Here is an 8699-nt window from a genome sequence, read left to right as displayed (position 1 = left end):
CTTAGAAATTCTGCCGTTAAATTTCTAATAAATTTTTTATATGATATTGTACGTCAATGAAGAATTTATTTTTAGTTAAAAATAGAAAGAGCGAAAGGAAGAAGAAGAATACAGCAGCGACAGCGATAACGAAAGTCAAGTCGAATCATCATCGTCCGCGAACACTTTTGTCACTAAAGATGGAACTGTGTGGAATCAATTACCACCTGTATATCATATGAAAATAATTTATTAGAAATTTAACGGCAGAATTTCTAAGCATACTATTGCAATCAACATCTGAAATTTCTTCATCTATTGCTGACTGTTCGGTAGCCTTCGGGAAGCAATGGTCATCCTCGCTTTTTGAATAAAAGATGCTATCTGATAGAGCCTCCATATTTTTTATATATTGCACACTAAATATTAATTATATACGATACACTAAATATATTGCCATTGCACAACTGGAGCACAATTTTTGAAACCTATAAAGACGTTCTCGACTCCACGGAGTCCGTTTTGAAACTGAGCTACACACGTTCAAACTTGTTTCTAAGCACAAGAGAAGGGATGGGGAGGTCATAACAGTTGCACACACTATTGTTTAAAGATGCGGGAAGCTAGACCGAAAGATCGAGAAGCGGTTTAGGCACCCTTTTTTACATTCACATAGAAAATTTCTGCGTGGATACCCGGGTACCCCGGTTATTGAAATCGTGTAGTTAACTTTGACGACCAAAAATTAATATATTTTTATGACAAGTTTTTAAACAACCAGCTAAATTTACGTGAAATTGTCTAAATAATGGGGAACCGGAGCCGTTTGGCGCTATTTTGAGTGAAAGTCATTGATATTAAGACAAAAAGTACGAAATGGGCACCCGGGTACCCGGTTATAGAGACAAGGGTTAAATTTCTACTTCCTCATCTTATTTTGTTACAAACATCATTTACGCGTATCTATTTATTGTATATTACAGCAAACGTAATTATTGTAATAATTAAATTGGAAAGTTCTATTAATTCTAATTCTCTATTAATTCACATTCTTTGACATATTGTGCCGTTGATAAAAAAAACGACACAAGTAAAAAAATTAGCATTTTTGAGATTATGAAAAGAAAAATTTACTCTCTAAAGATTTAAACTATTTTCTTTCATAATCTCAAAAATGCTAAATTTTACATTTATTCTTCTATCTACTGAACGATATGTTTATGAATAAACATACACAAGAAACTTATTAAAACGTATATTAAAGGTATCGTAATAGAAGATTCTAGTGCCGGATGTTCTTAGCTGCACTCCTATTATCAGCTGACTCTTTGTTCTAGCTTCGGCGTTCATGGCGTAGCGCCAATTCGAATTATGAGAGCGGTTGCTAATTCACGCTGACATTATCATTCGCTTCCGTCCATCCGTCCATAGACATTAAACACCAATGTCATCCCAGTTTATCTCTCACAGACGTCATATTTTGAAGAAAATAGCGTGTAGAATTCCGTTATGATTGGAAATAAAGATACGTAGAAAATAGCACTCGTAATAAAATTACTTAGTTAACTCGCGGCTAAATTAAGAGAGACATTAAAACTCGCGATACTTTTTGCAAAACTATTCTTAGACCGGATACTATTAAGATATTTGCAAATTAACAGTATGTAAAATCATGCACAAATGCATTTAAAATTAATCTTAGAATCGAGGGTCGGTCATTTAAAAGTCATCGTGAGAGAAAAGATAAGAATTATCAATATACGAATACATTTCTATATGGTACTTTTTGTTTTTTATCAACGTTGAACGCGAGCACTGAAAAAAAGTTGCCCGGTAAAGGCGCGCGGCCAGCAACTCGATACTCCGTTTTCCCGGCCATGTTTATAGAGCTACCTGCGCTCCTATCCTCCTATTCGCTCGACCGCCTGGTCTCTATTCTGGCTGCGACGTTATATGGGTTAGGGCCAACTCTGCCAAGACCGCCCCGCACCCACGCGTGCCCGCGCCCGATTCTCTCTTTTCGCCACGCACACGACGAACGAGACCGCGCTCGAGCTCGCAAACCCGCGTTCCGCGAACGACGCGACGACCGACATCGCGAGGCTGCCCACCATTGTGTGCAGCGCGAAAACGAACTCGCACTTGATCCACTAAAATCGCGCTCGTGCAGCCTCCGAACTTAGCGAAACTTCGACGATAGTGCAGCCGGTGACATTGAGCCAGCTGCTCTTCTCGCGTCCCGAGCCAGATTCGCGACACGATCGCTCGTGTGCAGCGGAAGCGGTAGTCGCCGCATTAGTCGCGTCGCCTCGCATCATCGTAATTGCCGACGTTTCTGACAGAGCATGTCTGATGCATGCGTTAACTTCAGCTATTAATATAATCAAATCGTCGTTTATTATCAACTGCTGAAGATAACTTGCGTATATACAAAATGATTTAAGATGAATCTAACGTAATACTGGAAGACGGTAAAATTAGAGAAAAGAAAAAGATTTGAAAAATAATAAGAGAGAGAAAATCGACATTTAATCATATTGTCGAAAAACTGATGAAAATCGAAGAATCTGTATAATATAAGAAAAGATCAAGACATGTTATAACTATTAGGGTCATTAAATTTTCGTAAAAGCGATAAGGAACTAAATATTAGTGAATCGTGGAGATTAAATTACATGACCTGTAGTTTCGCAGAAATGTGTACAAATATGTATGTACCTCGGAGCATAAGAAATGTTTTGATTTATAGATCTTTCTGAGACGCCTCTAGTCTGGAGCCTCTGATGTTTCCAAACACTGCATGGATTAATACATATAAAATATACATACACAAATAGTCAATAATATTTTAAAATAAAATATTAAGTGAAATTAAAATTTCAACTAAAATAAATAGTTGATTGTCGTATTCGAATAAGACAATGTGTGGAGCACATTGCTAGTAATTTCTCAAATATAAATTATAAAATTGTTATAACAGAGAAAAAAAATATTGGAAAGAATGTAATTGTAATCAAGAACGTCATTTATCTCTTTTTAGTCCGACTAATTCTATTAATTATGAGTATTTAATCAAGTGCTAATTAATGCACGCGCATGCCTTCGCGCAATTCCTTTTGTCTTTTGCGATTGCCGGGCTTGATTCCACGGGCCGGATGGAAAAGCATCTAACCCGCGGAGTTAAAAAGGGTCCGCCGTCGATCGGCGCGGCTCAACGCCGCGAGCACGATGTGGGTGTGACCTGGTTTGCGAGAGTTTCACTTTCCTGTAACATCGTTGCACGGAGGAGGTAAGGAGGATTCGACCCCAGAGTTACGTCATGCATTGTTATGCCGGCCGTAACGGCTCGTAGTCGTACGTGTGGAACTCTGCGGGAATGAAAATCAGCGAGAGAGGCAAGAGAGACCGCTTCGTATCCCGCGCGAACCGATCGTCGCCGATCGATAGACTCCGACGATCTTCGATACGTTTATATTACCATGTAAATCATACATTCCGATCGGTATTGTTCGGACGACGACCGTGACTGCAAATGTATGTGAGAAATCCCAGAAGATTTTAAAATCTCCGAAGTCTAACACCTAGATATGAAAATCTAGATTTTAAATCATATTTGGATTTTTGGTAATTTTATTATGTACTTCTATTGTAATCGTAATTTTAATTAAAATTTATTATGTATCGTATATTTATTGTTGTTATACATTGTATATTTATTATTGTAAATTTATACATTGTAATTCACAAAAAAAATTGTGTAAAATTATCATGACTACACAATAAGAATACACAATAAGAATTGAGAGATACACGAAATTATGTGTATATATTTACTTGAATTCGTATAAATTTGCTTACTCTCTAAATTTTCTGGCAATTTACTGCCACTCGAATGACCGAGTGGCAGTATTTTCACTCATTTGGAGTGAGATTCACTCCAAAAGAGTGAAAATTCACTCCAAAAAAGTGAAAGTCACTCCAGAAAATTTAGAGAGTATATATTCATTTCCCCATACTTCATTCAAATATGATACGAATCTTCTTTGTCGTTTCTCTTTCTTCAGGATAAATTTTTTTAATATGCATTTCCACGATAATTCAGTACTCTCTAAATTTTCTGAAGTGAATTTCACTTCAAAAGATTGAAAATACTGCCTTGAAAATACTCGGTCACTTGAGAGACTCTAAAAGAGTAAAAAATCACTCCAGAAAATTTAGAGAGTACTGTTATTCTAATTTGACGGGCATGATAAAACAATCAAGTCGAACTCGGGACGCGTAATGCGTGTGCTTCTACGTGAGTATCGGCGCGTGGGTACGCGCATATCCTCGCCACGATCTTCGAGTGTCGGACTGGCAAGTATATAAAAGAGCGTTCTAGCGTGCGACCTATATTCCACGCCTGCATCGCTATATTAGACGCGTACGACGCATCAGGGACGCGCCTGAAAGCGTCTCTCTCTCTCTCTCTCTCTCTCTCTCTCTCTTTCTCTCTCTCTCTCTCTCTTCCTCTCCCCTCTCCTCCCTCTCTTTCTCTTTCTCTTGTTTTCTCTTTCCACCTGCTGCGAATCAAACCCAAATTCGAGGGGCAATAAAAATTCCTCCATCGACCGCTTTCAGGTTACGTTCTAATTCCTGTTAGGTTATAAACGATTATTATTTACGAAAATTTTTAAATAATTCAATACACAGGATATCTATAAATTTGATTTTGTTTTTCTCTAATAAACACGTGTAATATTTTTCAAGATCCCTAAATATTATAAAAGAAACAAGCGGAAGAGCTTTTTGTGGTAAACATGTCCAAAGTTTGCGTATTCGCATTCTAAAATAGTAAAAAAGAAGAAGAAAAATATTCAAAAAGAAACAAACATTAATAAAATATTCAAGAAACAAACATTAATAAAATATTCAAGAAAAAACAAACATTAATAAAATAAGTAAAATTCACGAGAGAAAAATAACAAAACAAGAGCAAATTGAAAGACACTCCGGTTTATGTAGATCAATGCAAATTTAAAAGTTCATTATTCTGACCTGATAATAATGTTTACTACTTTCCTATAAATTTTATTTAGACAATTTAAGGTCATTTTCCATCATTTAAAAAAATAAAATAACCAATTAAGAAGAATTATCAATAATTCAAGATAAAAATGCACGATATTCATACGATCTTCACGTATTCGACGTGACGATAACATCCGGACGAGAGTACGATGATTCGTCAAGAGCGCATATTTATAGTGAGTTATGCGTATCCATGAATAATGATGTATTCACTTCCCACGGGAAGAGAAATGAGGGTCGATCGGCACGCTGCACGAAATTCGAACGTGCAGCCGATTCACGTCCCACGGACGGGCACGCGCGTGACGGCGCGCGTGCACACGCACGATGTACGTTTTACGCGCGGGGAAGTCGAAGAATTTATTTTCGTCGCGGCCGCTTCCAAACGCATCACCCACTCGCTCACGGTGGACCGGCGGGCGCAGCCATTCTAAAGGCCACACATTCAATGTCTTTATACGGTCGTTTACTCTTCGGGACAACGGTAAAATGGTACGGGCGCTGCCTAAAAGTCAATGACGGCCACTTCCGCATTCGTATCTATATGCCCGCAATGCGTCACAATCTACATAGTATTGCGATGAGCATGTGTATGCGTGTCGCAAGACTAGATTGTGTCTGGGAGATAAAAATCGAAGTAATAAAGAAGCTAATTTTTTAAATTGCAAGATCGCGTTTTCGGCAGTTCCTTTCGAAACGAGATTATGTATGTGTGTGCGTTAAAATATTTGAGAAAAAAAATTGGAGAAAAGCTATTTATATAAATTATAACGCAAACAAATTATCGTGTATTTTATATTTTTGCGCAGATATTTATTATATAAACTGTACCTTTCCGTTGAATTTCCACACAATTTTGAATTTGAATGATTTACTAAAGTTCTTATAAGTTGAATTACATGGATATATCTATTTCATTTATATTACAGCGCTTGTTTTTATAGATTTTGAGATCATATTATTTATAGTTTTGAGCGGATCTGCGTATATTAAACAGGTGTGCCGAGACATGAGAAAATCAGGATCCCTAATTAAACTTAATTAAGCAGGCTGCTACTTAATTATGGCTAGCTGCTGCGCAATCTGGATAATCAGTACGAGAACATTCCAAAGATACGCAAATCGCTGTAGCAGCATAAAAAGGTTAACGAGAGTGTTCTCATGAGTGGATTATGCCATGCAGTGCCTAGTTAACGCCGCATAAATCTCGCGTCGCTTGTATAGCTCTCTGAATTGATGAGGTACGATCGCGTTCGGCGTGTCATCACTGTAAAACTTCGATCCGCCACGCGTGGGAACGCGTCAGTGTAAAACAGGAAGTGAAAAAGGAGTCATTGCGAAAATACAACAAATTTATAATTATGCGCGTTTCAGTGTACATGTATTTTTGATCAAACTAATAATGACTCGTCCTTAGCTTGATTAGAATCCAAAAGAAAATATGATTTTTTTGTCGGGAACTTAAAAAGTGTTTATCTTAGTCTCCACTTTTTTACTTTAAAACAAGCACTTTTTTACTTTAAACTCATAGAACTCTCATTTTCAAACTATTAATATATTTTACGAAAGAAAAGAATGTCTGTTTATCAATATCTCAAAAACCACCTCGAAAATATGTATATCTTTATGAGTCGTAAAGATATGCATAAGTAATATATAAGCACGCATTTTTGAAAAGTGTCATACATATCGAGCGATCGGTTCGATCGGCGGGGCGACTCGAACTCGCCCTGACGAGACAGAGATATTAATAACCAAGCTAAGAAAGAAACGCGACGATTTCATACACCATATGGCCAACCTAAATTCTAAGAGTCGGGCGTAACTAACATAAGCGAGATAACCTACATAAAGCGGAGATATTAGTCGCGATTGTACTAATGATGACACTCGCGTTCTCAGCTTTGCTAGTATTCAGAGTTTTTATCATGTGTAGATTTTTTTTCAGGAACCTAGAAAAAAATGTTTATCTTCACTTTTACTTTCGCATTCATATTAAAATACTACTACTTACATGAAGATATACATGCAGAATAGGAAAGTTATATAATGAACAATTCAGATTCAACATTTCGATTGTCGATTATAACTACCATGAAAAGTCGATCGCGAATGCAATTTCTTGAAAGGTATATGATATCCAATTGGAATATTGAAATAATGACATTGTCCGTGCTATAAAAATAAAAAGCTAAAATTTAAATAGACAAAAATGTTTTTCCTCGAAAATATAAATATTTCTTTTTTTACTTACTTCTTCATATAAATGATTACGTTTTTAAGAGAGATAGCAGATAACATTCGTTTTCTAAGAAATATTCGCACGTGAAGTTGAGTTACAACAATTGCCCGAATAGGTCTTATAAATACCGTTCCACAAAACATTAAATCATTGCTCTGACAGCGCAGAGTAACAAAGGAATATTCCATCGATATTGAGGAACATAGTAAGGCTTCGGGTTAGAAAAATATAGAGAGAAAGGTATATACTTTATGTAACTCTATTAACAATCTTATAAGTCTTTTATAATAATATTGCTATACATTTATTGTTAGTCCAACATTGCCGACTTTTATTAAATTATTAAATTTCTGGATGTAAAACTTACGAATACCTACGAAAAATGTACTGCGACATGCAGCCATAATCTCAAGTGCACATTATTTAATGTTATTATTTAAAATTAACTGTTGTAAAGTGCCCATTTTATAGATATACTATTTTTCACAAATATTTCGGAAATAATTTAGAAAATATCACACATTTATATTATTGTAAGAGGTTAATTTATATAATTTTGTTGGAAAGAAAAATTATAAATATGCATATTTTATTCGCGACAAAAATAACTGTTATATTTAATTATAAGCTTGCATGATTTAACTTGACTCGGACTTGGCAATGGACGACGACTTACTTTCATTAATAACTAGCAAGATGCGCAGCGCGTTCAACTGAATATTGAAAATAGAAAAAAAAATAAAAACAGAAAAGTGATGTCTCTAAAGAATTAAGTTTCCCTTTATTATATTTCAAAACGGAAAAAATTAAATTCAAATACATACTTAAAAATCAGAAATAATTAATTTTTAAGTATTTGAATTTAATTTTTTTTTTATGTTTAATTTATCCAATAAATAAATAAAACAAAGTTTGTTTGATTTATTTATTGTATAAATTAAGCATTAAACGCAATGTTGTTCTTGTTAGACGTATAATTGGACTTGTTGACATCTAGCATCAATGTGCAAATAGATTGAATTCTTCTCTGTCATATCTTGTATTGTGTATACTCGTATTTTTCATGATATACATAATGTTTTACCATTTTGTGTCTTTCCAATGTCTTATTTCTTCACTCTGTATACGTATTTTACGAAAACTTTACATATGACTTTAATTCATACTGTATGCATACAAATATATTTATATCGTACATATTTCAAGTTAAGCTGATATATATTACATGGTAAGTATGTACTTTTTCTATTTCGGAGCACTTATGTACATTTATTTATGACATTAAGACAAAATTACTGCTTTTGTCTAGCAAAATCGTTTTGGCCCACTGTGCGCTGGCATTCCGCGCGAACGAGACGAACCGCTTCGTTCCGCGAATCGAGCGGGCGCGCATTTTTTTCGATCCGAT

General features: G+C 35.5%; 1 long non-coding RNA gene across 2 annotated transcripts; it reads right to left on the bottom strand.

The window, feature by feature from the left end:
- Positions 1-5850: 5850 nt before the first annotated feature.
- LOC105456964 lies at positions 5851-7455 on the bottom strand. 2 transcript variants are annotated; one of them, XR_975311.1, is made up of 3 exons: positions 7304-7455; positions 7064-7240; positions 5851-7001 (listed from the first exon to the last, which is right to left on the bottom strand). It is a non-coding gene; the product is annotated as an uncharacterized LOC105456964 (long non-coding RNA). The 2 variants fall into 2 exon arrangements; XR_975310.1 differs by having other exon boundaries at positions 7064-7224.
- Between the last annotated feature and the right edge of the window lie 1244 nt (positions 7456-8699).

Source organism: Wasmannia auropunctata, unplaced genomic scaffold, assembly GCF_000956235.1.
Source record: "Wasmannia auropunctata unplaced genomic scaffold, wasmannia.A_1.0 LD335462.1, whole genome shotgun sequence".
Classification (NCBI taxonomy): domain Eukaryota; kingdom Metazoa; phylum Arthropoda; class Insecta; order Hymenoptera; family Formicidae; genus Wasmannia; species Wasmannia auropunctata.
This window is presented reverse-complemented; position numbering and strand designations above follow the sequence as displayed.